General features: G+C 47.6%; 1 protein-coding gene across 19 annotated transcripts in view; it reads left to right on the top strand.

Moving 5' to 3' along the window:
* Window positions 1–14,819, top strand: part of DST (dystonin) — a 530,351-nt gene that overhangs the window by 279,362 nt on the left and 236,170 nt on the right. The gene's annotated exons all lie outside the window — the stretch shown is intronic.

The following is a 14,819-nucleotide window of genomic DNA, read 5'->3' as shown; positions in this document are numbered from 1 at the left end:
TAGCCTTGGCAAACAATAGTTAAATAAAAAAGACAATTTTGACAAGACGGATGTAAGGAGGAGACACTGCAGTGACCAGTCAGTCTGGACTTGCTGATCCATAAGTTTGACTGCTGATACAAAAGGCAAATTCCAGTTCTCTGTGTCCATACATAGGGACACTCACATAACTGCTTTCAATTCCATGTGTGTTTGTGTGTTGGGGGCAGCAGGCACAGATGAAACTGACCAAATCTGTTCTCTCTGATACATGAGTTCCTCTCCAGCCAAGTCTAAAATCAGAACTCACTTGGACAGCGGGTCATAGGAATTTGCTTATGACTCAGATTGCCAGGAAGTTGCGATCTTTATTCCTAACACAGATATTTAGCATTAGACAGAGTTACTTCTCTGGGATTTTTACTTGTCTTTAAAATGTAAAATATTGATATACTTGCCCGAGAAGCCCGTCACCCAAGCAATGTCCTATACATATTAGTAGTTGACAGTTGATGAGTTTTTCTTTAAGTTGATAACTTTGCCTTTTAAGAAAAAAATCCAGAAATAAGAGGTAAATGTGATATGAAACATTTGTGGCAAAGTCATCGTGTTGTTGGGCAGAGATTCTTTGCCCAGGGACCAGGTGCAGGTTTATTCGGGCCAGTGTCGTGGTCGTCATTGGCTTTCGTTGGCCCTCCTGAAGCTGGTTCCTGTTTGCATCCACCCCCATCCTTGTCAGTGTTATGTCACGCTTTCTGTTCACATTTTACACTGGTTACATTGAAAAAGAAAGCATCCGGTCTAGTCCATTATCCGTGTAGGTCTGACATGGAGGTCAGTGTGAAAGAAAGCTGCTTGGTTGCTATGTGTTTATGAACGTAACCACTTGGCTTTGCTCACATATGTGTTCCATCTGGTTTTTGTTTTGCTTTTTTATTTGCACAATTTGGCTTCAAGGAAGCCTTACATGTTTTGATGAGTGGAAACTTAAAATCTGTTTCTTAAGTGGTACATAAGCCTTTTCCCCCCCTTGAGTTATCTTCATGCCAAGGACTTTAGCCGTTCTTTATACTTTGTGTAGCTAATGATTTTTGAAACTTCAATGGAAAATACATGTGAAAATAGGTCATAAACCTGTCAACCAGATTTGTTAAATAGTTGTGGTATGGACGTACTTAACAAAGGCTCACATCTATGGGAATGCCAAATGGAATAAATAGTCTTATTTTTTCACTTTTTAAACAGTTTTTATTTTATACTGGAGTGTAGTTGATTGACAATGTTGTGTTCATTTCAGATGTACAGCAAAGTGGTTCAGTTATACATATACCTATAACCATTTTTTTTTTTTTTCAGATTCTTTCCCTAAGGTTATTACAGAATATTGATCCCCTGGAGAAGGGAATGGCTACCCACTCCAGTATTCTTGCCTGGGAAATCCCATGGACAGAGGACCCTGGCGGGCTACAGTCCCTGGGGTTGCAAAGAGTCATGCACAGCTGAGTGACTAACACTTCCACTTTCTCACAGAATATTGAGTAGAGTTCTCTGTGCTATACAGCAGGTCCGTGTTAATTATCTGTTATATGTATACTAGTGTGTGTATGTTAATCCCAGTTCATAATTTATTCTCCCCCCCTTTCCCCTTTGGTAACCATAAATTTGTTGTCGAAGTATCTGAGTCTGTTTCTGTTTTGTAAACAAATTCATTTGTATGATTTTTTTAGCTTCCACATAGAAGTGCAGTCATGGGTTTGTCTGACTTACTGCGCTTAATATAGTAATCTCTAGGTCCACACATATTGCTGCAGTGGCATTACTTTGCTCTTTTTATGTGAATACTATTACATACGTGTGTGTGTGTTTGCCACATCCTCTTTACCCATCTGCCTGTTGGTGGGTGCTTAGGCTGTCCCCATGTCTTGGCCGTTGTGAACAGTGTTGCAGTGAACACTGGGGTGCCTGTATCTTTCCGCATTATGGTTTTCTCTGGATATATCCCCAGGCTTGGGATCCCTGCATTGTATGGTAGCTCTGTATTTTGTTTTTAAAGTGAAAGTGAAGTCGTTCAGTTGTGTCCAACTCTTTGCGACCTGTGGACTGTAGCCCATCAAGCTCCTCCATCCATGGGATTCTCCAGGCAAGAATACTGGAGTGGGTTGCCATTTCCTTCTCTAAATGAACCTCCATTTAAAGGAACCTCCGTTCCATGTTCTCCATGGTGTCTGTACCAATTTACATCCCCCCCACAGTGCAGGAGGGCTCCCTTTTCTCCACACTGTCTCCAGCATGTGTTTGTGGACTTTTTAATGCAGGCTAGTCCTTATTTTGGGCTTCCCTGGTGGCTCAGAGGTGAAAGCCTCTGCCTGCAATGAGGGAGACCTGGGTTTGATTCCTGGGTCGGGAAGATCCCCTGGAGAAGGAAATGGCAGCCCACTCCAGTATTCTTGCCTGGAGAATCCCACGGACGGAGGAGCCTGGTGGGCTACAGTCCACGGGGTCGCAAAGAGTTGGACACGACTGAGCGACTTCACTTCACTTCACTTCAGTCCTTATTTTATCTGAGGATTTTGACGTCTCACTTTGCTGTGGTCCAGATAAAGATGGTTCTGTGGCAGACTGAATCAGACCAACAGCTTGCTGCTCTTTGTCACTGTGTTCTTCCCAGAACCTTGGAGGTGGACTCTGCTTAATTATCTTTGGTTAGAACTGTGCATGGCTCTTTATTTTGTATTGGATTCTCCATTTTCCATTTCAGAATTGGATGGACATGAGAGCTCTCAGCCCCTTCAGTGTCCTGTTAGCCAGCATTTGTTTGCAAGACATAGTCCCTTCAAAATCTTTTTCATTTCTTCTGTATTTGAGCCACTTTTACACTCAGTTATGTGTAAGGATTGAGCTCAGTGTTAATCTCCAAATGGAATAGTGTTCAATTCTTTGAAGTTTTCTTCAGCTTAGACTTACTTTAGACCTCTGCCTTGAACTTCCTGGTTCCTGTGATATTTGTCATTCTTGCCCTAGGTGACCAGCTGACCTCCCCTTTAATCCTTGCCCCATCAGCTGACCTTGGGTGGTCTTCCAGGCTCTGGGGCTCTGAGAAGGGGGTTCAGCTGACCCTCCTTGGGCACGTACTGGATGTAAATGTCATAGTATGTTATAGCTTTGCTAGGGTAAGGAGGTATAAGTGAAAACAGAAGTATCGCAGAGTTGCATATTGCTTTGGAAGCGGAAAACGCTTTCAGACTCATTGTCTTTTGATCATTCTTAAGAACTGTATTAAATAGAACTGTATTAAATAGGTGAAACACACAGTTCCTCTTTTCTGGAACTAAGAAATGGAAACTTGGGTTAAATAAGATCCTTAAGGCAGCGCAGTAGATGGGAGTAGCTGAGTTAAATGATGGCTTAGCATCATCCCACATGAACTGTCAAGAGCTGTAAAGGAGATGCTGTGAGCTTGGGGCAGAGGTTGATGTTTCCAAGCGCTGATGTTCATTGGGGAGGGTGAGTGTTACCCACAGAGGTGGCCAGGGCGCAGCACATTTAGGCGCAGGGTGTGATGAGCTCAGGGGCCCCTTCTTTGTCTGACGCACATGCTCCCTGGACTTGTGACGAGGAGCTTGCTGTTGCCCTTGAGCTGTTCCCACAAAGCTTTCTTCCTCCTTGAGTTTCACAAGTCCCATTTCTTCACAATCTTGTGATGCTGATCTCCACAAAGGTGTTTTTTTTCTGTCTTTATGGGTTGTTGTTTTTCTAACTGACCATATATAAATGTTACCTAAGGAACTCTTAAGCAATAAGCTGTGGGACTTCCCTGATGACCCAGTGGCTAAGACTCTGCTCCCAGTGCAGGGGACCCAAGTTCCATCCCCGGTCAGAGAACTAGATCCTGCATGCCGCAAGCAAGAGTTTGCATGTTCCAGCTGCACGATCCTGCATGCTGCAACTTCAATCCAGTGCAGCCACATAAATTAAAAAAAAAAAAAAAAGTATGTATATAGGTGGCTGGGTGTCAACTCCAGTGATCCTAATACACTGGATCACTGCGGGCTGGTGATTCCGACGGTCAAGACTGTGGCCGGGGCACTCATTTCGTTTCATGTTCTCAAGTGGTCCCTGGGGTGGTGGAGTCATCCCCAGATGAAGCCTTACCCTGGATTTAACGGAATGACAGTATCTTCTGGTGGAATGTGAGAACACCAGGAATATGTTTCAGGCACCCTCTCATGCATTTCATGAAAACCACATTAAATTCTGAAAACCAGCATCACCCTCGTTTTCCCCTCATCGTGTGTTTTCTGACTAGCAGTGTGGATCACGGGCCCGGAGGCAGGAGGTGTGAGTTCCCACCAGGCCTTGCTGCCAGAGAGCCGGGTGCCTTGGATGCCTCCTGCATTTCTCCAGGTCTCGGCTCCCCTTTCCAGAAAGGGAGGATGTGGGGCTGATTGATGACACGACTATTAATAGGCATGGTGTTTGTGGAGCCCTGCTGCATGCTCGGCACCCCCACGGGGCTGTTCAAGCATCATGAGATGGTTCTGTCGTTCGCTCCAGTTACGGATGAGGACGTGGAGCCTCGTGAGACGTGATGCCTTGCTCAGGCCTCTCTGCCGGGGTGAGGGAGGGCTTGGGTCTCACCGGGGACTGGGGACTGTCTCCAGCCGAGCTCAGAGCCGCTGCCACTTCCCCGCCTTCCCCCGCGTGCGTCTCTTTCAATTCCTGTGAATCCGCAGATTCTGCACATCCTTGTGCTGTGTTTTCACCCCTCCCTCCAGCCCCGTCTGCTTTGATTTCTCTACCATTTATTCTGGGCCTGTTATACATGGAACCAACACCAACACATCCCTTCATTTCTTCATTACAGATGTTGGGGGTGTGGCTGTAAGCTTAGATGCCCCGGCGGTTTTGGGGATCCGGACCATGGATATCATGGTACTCTCTGTATGTTCAGGGGACACATTCCAAGGCTCCCAGTGGATGCCTGAAACTGGAGAGTACTCAACCCTCTCTGTATACACTGTATTTTTGCTGTACTTAAATACTTACAGTGAAGTTTAGTTTGTAAATTAGGCGCAGTAGGAGAGTAGCTGAGTTACTGGCATCGCTTTTGCACCTCAGGGCCATTGTGAAGATAAGCGCTCCTTGAATACACGCACTGAGAAACCACAATCAGTTCAGTTCCGTCACTCAGTCGTGTCCGACTCTTTGCGATCCCATGAACCTCAGCATGCCAGGCCTCCCTGTCCATCACCAACTCCCAGAGTTCACTCAGACTCATGTCCATCGAGTCGGTGATACCATCCAGCCATCTCATCCTCTGTCATCCCCTTCTCCTCCTGCCTTCAATCTTTCCCAGCGTCAGGGTCTTTACCAATGAGTCAGTTCTTCACATCAGGTGGTCAAACCACAATAGTCAGTCTGATAACCAAGAACCATTTATGAAGTGACTAGCAGGGTGATTCCTCTTAGGGCTGGGACGGACTTGGACAGGGCACGATTTTGTCTCACTACTCAGAACGTGGTGCCATTTAAGACTTAAGAATTGTTTATTTCTGAAAGTTTCCGTTAATATTTTCGGATGTGCTAGACTGGGATCATTGGAATAACAGCAAAACTGTGGATCAAGGGAGAATTTTGTCATTTTGACATCCCACCCTGCCATACAGCCATGTAAACTAGTTCAGACTGACCTCTTTTCACCTTCCTTTTCTTTTCATCCTTTGGGGAATTGCAGTGAATAGGGCGGTGGTGTGCAGGGAAAAGCCAAGGAGGGAAGGATGGGGAGGGGTGTGCATAGTGTACAAGTGACATTATCAGCCTCTGAGTAAAGAAGGGTTGGATATTTTGTTAACTGACTTCCCATTGTATCAGAACAACGTAATTCAGAAACATCTCAAAATGTTAGAATAATACATGAATAGTCAACCTTAGTTCAGTTCAGTTGGTCAGTCATGTACGACTCTTTGTGACCCCATGGACTGCAGCACGCCAGGCCTCCATATCCATCACCAACTCCCGGAGCTTGGTCAAACTCATGTCCGTTGAGTCGATGATGCCGTCCAGCCATCTCATCCTCTGTCGTCCCCTTCTCCTCCTGCCTTCAGTCTTTCCCAGCATGAGGCTCTTTTCCAGGGAGTCAGTTTCTCCCATCAGGTGGCCCAAGTGTTGGAGTTTCAGTGTCAGCATCAGTCCTTCCAGTGAATATTCAGGACTGATCTTTTAGGGTGGACTCGCTGGATCTCCTTGCAGTCCAAGGGACTCTCAAGAGAGAGTCTTCTCCAGCACCACAGTTCAAAAGCATCAATTCTTCGGTGCTCAGCTTTCTTTTTAGTCCAGCTGTCACATCCATACATGACCACTGGAAAAACCATGAAGTGAAGTGGTTCAGTTGTGTCTGAGTCTTTGCAACCCCATGGACTGTAGCCTACCAGGCTCCTCTGTCCATGGGATTTTCCAGGTAAGAGCACTGGAGTGGGCTGCTATTTCCTTCTCCAGGGGATCTTCCTGACCCAGGGATCAAACCCGGGTCTCCCGCATTGTAGGCAGATGCTTTACCGTCTGAGGCACCAAGGAAGCCCATGGAAAAATGATAGCTTTGACTAGACAGACCTTTGTCAGCAAAGTAATGTCTCTGCTTTTTAATATACTGTCTAGGTTGATCATAATTTGTCTTCCAAGGAGCAAGCGTCTTTTAATTTCATGGCTGTAGTCACCATTTACAGTGGTTTTTTGAGCCCAGGAAAATAAAGTCTGACACTGTTTCCACTGTTTCCCCATCTATTTGCCATGAAGTGATGGGACCGGATGCCATGATCTAGTTTTCTGAATTGAGTTTTAATCCAGCTTCTTCACTCTCCTCCTTCACTTGCATCAAGAGGCGCTTTAGTTCCTCTTCTCTTTCTGCCATAAGGGTGTTGTCATCTGCATAGCTGAGGTTATTGATGTTTCTCCTGGCAGTCTTGATTCCAGCTTGTGCTTCTTCCTATCTGCCTCACTGAAATGTAATATTTATTCAGAAGTTTTTTCTTTAACCAAGTCTTCTGTGAATCTTAAGCTACAAAATTGTACGTAGAATCAAGGACTAGGATAAATTCTACGTATTTCTCCTTTTCTGTAGTAGCTTTGCTCTATAGATTTTTAAAAGTTAATTTATTTTTTAATTGGAGGATAGTTGCTTTACAGTATTGTGTTGGTTTCTGCCGTACAGCAATGCGAATCAGCCATAATTACACACACACACACACACACACACACACACTCTCTCTCTCTCTCTCTCTCTCTCTCTCTCTCTCTCCCTCTCCCCCCCTCCCTCCGTCTTGAGTCTCCCTCCCCCTTCCCACCGCACCCCTGCAGGGTGTCGGGGTACCAGGCTGAACTCCCCGTGTTAGGTGGCAGCTTCCCGCCAGCCATCTGTTCTACGCGTGGTAGTGTGTATGTGTCCGGGTTGCTCTCTCAGTCCGTGCCCCCCTTTCCTCCCCCCTGCAACTCCCTTCTCTGTGTCTGTGTCTCTGTTCCTGTCCTGCAGATAGGTTCATCAGTGCCATTTTTCTAGATCTTAAAGGTCATTTCATTTACGGTTGACTTAACTCATTTCTTTCTGAAACATTTCATCTTTTTAAATGAAAATGCATTTATGGGGTTTTTTTTTTTTCTAGTCTTCATTTGGATTTCATAACCAGTTTGTGAAAATTTAGTTCTAAAATAATTGCACAGAATGTGGCTGTGTATCAGCGTTAAAATGCTACTGTCTTTTCTATTAAATGAAGGACATGTCAAAGTTTCAGATTCTTTGCTGTACAAGAGAAATAGTTAAATCTATGTTAATTTCTCTTGTATTTGAATAAGAAATAAATGAGCATTTGCTCAAGGTGACCCTTAATGTAGAGCATCAGCACTTGAATTTTATCAGCTTTTATTTTGCTTCAGTCCTCTATTTACCTCTTCCTTTTAGGGAGGCAGTTTTTTAATGAGAAACAATTTTCAAAATACATGTGCCCTCTTTGCAGTTAAGAATATTCAGTGAAGCCTTCTCACACGTTTTTGAAACTTGGAAGCAGGCACTCAAAATGTGTTGATTACATAGGTTTCTGCCAAAACAGTTGAAACATCGTTGAAGAGATTGTCTTTGAAAGCAAACATCCTGGCTTGGAAATATTTGTGTCTTCTGGCGCATTCGGTATGGAATTTGCTTTTGCCTAACTAGAGTGTCCAGCAGTGTGAGTAAAATAATTGTCAGGAATAACCCTCAGTCTGGTGCAGTCACTTCCGCTCACGTGGGCAGGCACCGTTGTGAACTGTGTGTGTGTGTGCGTGCGCGCATATGTGTGTGTGTGTGTATACATCTTGATGAGAGGAAACCAAGGCCCAGGAAGCCATGGGGTTGGGGATGGAATACAGGTCACCGCTCTCCGTGGCTCTGCAGTACCTTTCCTCCCAAGGATCAGCTTTCAGCCTTGAAATCATTGTGTTAACAGAGGTGGAAGCATCCTGAGATCACCTTTTCCAACCTTCTGCTTTCCTCCTTGGTAATACCTGAACTCTCTCAATTAGAGTGTAAACTCTTTTGTAGATTTTAGCGCAAATATATGAAGGAATTGAAATTCTTTGGATGGCGCTCGTGTCCACCTCTCTGAACCAGTAGGGATTTGGGTTCTGCAGGGAGGAACCTTTGACAGCTACCTTTCCCACACCCACTGTGTCAGTTTTTGCTTCTGTAAAATGAGCTGGTTTCTCAGTGGATAAAACTCTTCGCGAAATGCTGTGGAGTGTCACTGTTGATTTGGTGTAGCAGAGGAAAGGGGACTTAGCTCTTGAGTCAGAAGACTTAAATGTTTTCTCTAATTAAATTTTTTTGAATTGAAGTCTAGTTGATTTACACGGTTGTGTTAATTTCTGCTGTATAGCAGAGTGATTCAGTTATATATACACGTGTGTGTGTGTGTGTGTGTATATATGCACACATTCTTTTTTATGCTCTTTTGCGTTATAGTCTTTCACAGGATACTGAATATAGTCCCTGTATAGTGCTGTGCGGGAGAGCCTTGTTTATCCCTCCCATGTATGATAGCTTACATCTGCTATTCCCCGCCCCCACCTTCAAAACCACAAGGTTCTCTCTGTGGCTCTGTTACGTTCCATAGATGTGTCCATTTGTGTCATATTTCAGAGTCCACATATAAGTATTGCCACGTGGCATTTGTCTTTCTGAGGTGTTTCACTTGGTGTGATAATCTCTAGTTGCCTCCATGTTGCTGCTGCTGCTAAGTCGCTTCGGGCATGTCTGACTCTGTGCGGCCCCGTAGACGGCAGCCCACCAGGCTCCCATGTTGCTGCAGATGGCGTGATTTTGTTCTTTCTTGTGGCTGAATAACGTTCCGTTGTGTCTACGTGCCACATCGTCTTTATCCGTTCATCTGTTGATGGGCATTCAGGTTTTCTCCAGGCCTTGGCTATTGTGGACAGTGCTGCTGTGAACAGAGGGGTATGTGTATCTTTTCGAGTTACAGTTTGGCCTGGATATACGCCTAGGAGTGAGATTGCTGGATCACACGGTAATTCTATTTCTAGTGGTTTGAGAAGCCTCCGTACCGGTTTTTATAGTGGCTGCAACAACTCACGTTCTCACCAGCGCTGTAGGAGGGCTCGCTTCTCTCTCCAGCCTCTCCAGCATTTCTTCTCTGTAGGTTTTCAGTGATGGCCACGTGACCAGTGTGAGTATAGTCTAGTGTTAGTCGCTCAGTCGTGTCCGACTCTTTGTGACCCCATGGGCTGTAGCCTGCCAGGCTCCTCTGTCCATGGGGTTCTCCAGGCAAGAACACTGGAGTGGATTGCCATTTCCTTCTCCACCTTGACCCTTAACCCTTACCACAGTCGAGTGGAGACATCTCCCCAGCACTGAGAGTGAGCACCCACCAGGCTTCCTGACCCGGAGGAAAGGTCAGTCCGAGTTGGCAGGATAGGTGTCTGTTCTAAATGTGAAGGAGAGAGTTCATTCTCCTCTTGCAGGTCCTGAGCTGGAATTTAGGAGCCTCAGGTCCATGCCTCGGGCCCTCCCAGCCGGCCTGCTGAGACCCTGGACACATCCTGAAGCCTCCTGTGTCCTCAGCTTGTTCACCAGTGAAACCAGGGGCTGACAGCAGGCTCCGTGATCTTCCAGTTAGAGTTCCCTGGATTCCTTAGTCCTTTCCTATAGTCATAGCTTCTCTGAGTTACATTTCTTAGTCCTCTCAGCCTCAGAGATGTTGCCTTTCTGCTGTTACATGTCTGATTGTTTAACCTTTTCATAAATTCTTTTTTAAAAATTTAAAAATTGCATTTGCCTTGGATAGAATTAAATATGATAAAACTGTGAATAGTCGCCTGGGGAGTGTGTGAGTCAGCTTTGGAAATTGGCCCTTGGTGTGCCCTCCCTTCCCGCATGCCAGAACTGTGACAGCATAGTGGTAAAAAGCGGGTGTGGCTGCTGCCCAGTTTTCTCGTGGCGTTTGACTTTGCTCAGAGGACTGAGGCTGGCAGCCTCAGCTGACCAGCACGGGAGGCTTGGCCCTCCACACCTGCCCCCCGTCCGCCGGGAGGGAAGTCAGAGTGAGCTCTCCGAAGGGGTTTCGGCTTCTTTTCTTGCATTGAAAAGACATTTCAAGACTATATTCTGGGTTAAGTTTATGACACTGTTTTACAGAAACGAGATGACACTTGGGTAGCGTTGGGCTCTCGCTGAGTAATCTCCAGGCCTGGGTTCGCTGCCGGGCACTCCTAGACAGTGGCTGGGGGTGTGGCAGTTATTGCGAAGTGACCTTAGTTGGAAATCTTTTATTTCCTAAGGTGACAAGGGTTACACAGTAGGCTAAAACTCATTCATCCCCAGTGCAAACAGGACACTTCTTCTGATGCTTCCCCCTCCTCCCTACGTTCCTCCCCTCCCGTCATTCCCCCTCCCTCCTCCATTCCCCTTCCCTCCTCCCCTCCCCCTCCCTCCATTCCCCCTGCCTCTCCTCCCCCTCCCTCCATTCCCCTCCTCCTCTTCCTCCCCTCCCTCCTCTCCTCCCCTTCCTCCATTCCCCCTCCTTTCTCCATTCCCCCTCCTCCTCCCCTCCCCTCCCTTCATTCCCCCTCCCTCCTCCATTCCCCTTCCCTCCTCCCCTCCCCCTCCCTCCATTCCCCCTGCTTCCCCTCCCCCTCCTCCCCTCCTCCCCTCCCCCTCCCTCCATTCCCCCTCCCGGTCCCCTGTCTCCCTTCCCGCAGGTCTCCCACCCCTTCCTCATGAAGGTAACTGAGCACTTGAGTCTGTGTTGAGTCGGGATATGGGAGGCGGGGATGCTCCAGGGGAGAAGCGGCCTGAGCAGAGCCCCTGTGGAGAGAGGGCGTCTGATGGCGTGTGGTTTGACCGTGGAACAGGAGAATGGTCTGGGCCTGGGCAGACCGGCCAAGACTGACATGGACGGATGTGTCCGTGGGCTGAGGGGCGGGTGCGGTGCGCGGAGCCTGTTTAGGAGACTCACTCACCGGACACTGGGGTCGGTTCCAGAGGCGGGAGGCTCTCCTGAGCCCGGGGTGGTTCTAGGTCTGTGGTGGCTGTGTCTTAGGAGGGGTTGATGCTGACATGGGAGCCTGGAGTTGGTGGTCTTGACTAAAGGCAGTTGCTTCTGCTCCCCACAGTCCCGGGGCAGATGCGCCCCCCGGGTCCGCTGCTGTCTCTGCAGGGCTCGGGCAGCTTTGGCAGCGCTGACCCTCGGCGGGACCGCGCTCCCCGCCCGACGCACAGACCGTCTCCTCTCCCCGCTGCTCCTGGGAGCAGAGTCAGGAGCGCAGACCCCGTCCTTCTGTCTGCTCACCCCTTCTTACTTTCCATGGAATGACTGGGACAGAAACCCAGACTCAACAGGCTGAGGAGTAAAGATAAAGGTTACAAAGCGCAGAGTGGTTTCTCCAGGTGCTTTACCAACAAGAGAGAGAGGTGGTGCTGCTGCTAAGTCGCTTCAGTCGTGTCCGACTCCGTGCGACCCCGTGGACGGCAGCCCACCAGGCTCCCCCGTCCCTGGGACTCTCCAGGCAAGAACACTGGAGTGGGTTGCCATTTCCTTCTCCAGTGCATGAAAGTGAAAAGTGCAAGTGAAGACGCTCAGGCGTATCTGACTGGCGACCCCATGGACTGTAGCCCACCAGGCTCCTCCATCCATGGCATTTTCTAGGCAAGAGTACTGGAGTGGGGTGCCATCGCCTTCTCCGGGTGATGCTGAGTACAGAGGAAACCGGGTTTATGAAGGTTATTCGTTTTTATTCATTTTAGGACGGAAGAGACTTGGGCGTTGTACATACTGAGAGCAACCACCCAGAGGGGAGCCCCTCACAGAGACCCAGGGTGACAGGCCAGGGCCCTTACGTGTCTCTCTTTTCTCTGTGAAGATGACGAAAGGTGATGGCAGACACGGTGGGGGAGCAGGCGGCGCAGGCGCTTCACCACATGGTGAAGAGCTGACAGACGTTCTCGGAGGGGTAGGAAGACCATCGAGGACGCTGAGGAGAAAAGGCGCATTTCCTGGAGCCCCCGGCTGAGATTAGAGCTGGGGTTCAAGGAGGCGGTGGTCCACGTGGGATGCGGACATCCCCACAGAGGAGCCAGACCGCCTAGATCTACTCTGCAGGAAAGCAGGAAAGCAAAATTTTGTTTCCTGCAAAGTAGATGCTCAGGCCGTCTGGGTGGCTGCAGGGTGAGGAAGTTGAGGACAGCGGGTGAAGTGAGGGGTCACATGGTAGAGACAGAGGGAGGAGGCGGCGAAGCCAGCGGAAGGCTCAGAGACCGGGCAGAGTCGGGCCGGCGCAGGATCACACAGTGTTGCTGGGCCTCTGGTCGGTCCAGCTGGAGCTGGGGAGAGAAAGTGCTGGAAAAATGGCCATTGCTGTCGGAAGCCACAGAATTGCAGGCTCAAGCGAACAAGATCCAGCTGAGGGTATGTGACTGGTCGGCATGGCGAGAAGGCCGAGGCCTGTGCGGATGGGTCCCTGGATGCAGGTGGGGCCCCCTAGCAGACACTAGATGCTGGGAGCATGGGTCGTCTTGAGGACAGGAAGTAGATGGTGGCACAGAGTGACCAGATGTGCAAAGGCGAGGTCTTTGTGCGCACATAATGATCTGAGAGCTGCTGCTTTCCATCACTGGGGAAGGTGGGAAGCGTGCCCTGCTCGTGTGCCTGCTGGTGTCCAGGACTTAATGTGCCGCGGGGCGTGGTGGCAGGGGCTGGGGTTCAATGGAAAGGCCAAAGCAGGGTGGTGGAGGTGAGCAGATTTTGTTTCCTGCAGGGTAGATGGTTCTGGAAAGTTGGGAGTGGAGGCAGACTGGGTCCGGGGAGATGAAGCAGAGGTGAAGGAAGGTCTGAGAGGCTCCTTGGGAGGAAGCACGTGCCCTCCAGTGGCAGCCGGCAGTGACTCGGGTGAGAGTCATGCAAGCTTCCAGCATCCAGAAGGAGCTCTGGTCTGAAATATCTTGCTTGTGTTGGATGCTGGCTGGCAGGTCGCTGGTGAGAGGCCTGAAGCAACAAGTACTGCTCATCAAGTGGTGGGAGAAGCTGACATTTGTAGAGTTTTCTACCTGCAGGCCCTGTGCTGAGCACTTAATGTAGATCATCTTGTCTAAACTTTAGAAAGATGTTATTATATCATCATTTACGTTTTAAAAATGAGGAAGATGGGTTTTAGGGAGATGATGTGAATAGCTGTAGGTCATTTCTTTTAATTGAAGTAGAGTTAATTTACAGTGCTGCCTCAATTTCTAATATATAGCAAAGTGATTCATTTATACATATATGTATATATCCTTTTTAGTATTCTTTTCCAGTGCAGATTACTACAAGATATTGTATAGAGACCCCTGTAGGTCCTTGTTATTTAACTCTTTTATGTACAGTAGCATGTATATGTTAATCCTAAGCTAATTTATTGCTTCCCCCACGTTGCCCCTTGGGTGACCATACGTCTGCTTTTTAAGTCTGTGAGTCTTTTTCTGTTCTCTAAATAAATTCGTTTGTATCACTTTTTAAGAGTCCACATATCAGTGATACCATATGATGTTTGTCTTTCTCTGTCTTCACTTAGTTTGGTCGTCTCTGGAACTGCCCACCTTAAGTAGCTCTGGGTCTTAATCCTGTTAGCAGTGGCACTTGGGATTTGAACCCAGACAGCAGGAGCTGAAACCTTCTGTGATCCCTGTGTGCCTCCAGGATTTGGAGGAAGAGGCCTGGTTCCTTCCTAGAATCCCACCTGGCCTGCCCTTGATGGGAGGAGTCAGGTGGTTCTGCCGATTTTACATTAGGAGTCGTGAGTGGCAAGTTCAGATTTACAGTGTTTAGCATTTGGTTTATTTTTCTTTTTAATTTTTTTGCACCATATCATAGTTAGATATACCTAGGTACATATAAAAGTTAGATATACCTAGGTAGGCAATAGTGAGTGGTAACAGTATATCTAAAAATGCTTTAACTTCCCAGTGGGAATAATAGCTAATTGGAAATTGAAGGAGTAGGTGAAAGGCTTATCAGTGGTCTTTGATATGTTAAAATTTGGTTCATAACATATTTGAATATACCCCTTAAAACTATAGCTTTTAAACTAGTGTCTGCATGTGCAGTGGTCTGATAGAGTGTATGTGAGTGTAACATGCTACAACAGGTTTGGGAACTTTCAGGAACTCATTTAATAAAATATATTATTTTCTCCTGGTTGGTGTTTAGCCATTTTCAGGCCTGTTAACTCTTCATCCTTAATATCGTTCCCTGGATGTGCTGGGCAGCAGTGTAGCCTGTTAAACTTACCCTGTGGTTGAAATGTGTTGACCCTCCTTGTTAATA

The sequence above is a fragment of the Capra hircus genome, chromosome 23 (assembly GCF_001704415.2).
Source record: "Capra hircus breed San Clemente chromosome 23, ASM170441v1, whole genome shotgun sequence".
In the NCBI taxonomy this organism is placed as follows: domain Eukaryota; kingdom Metazoa; phylum Chordata; class Mammalia; order Artiodactyla; family Bovidae; genus Capra; species Capra hircus.
Note: the sequence above shows the minus strand (reverse complement) of the source record. Positions and strands in the feature narration are given on the sequence as shown.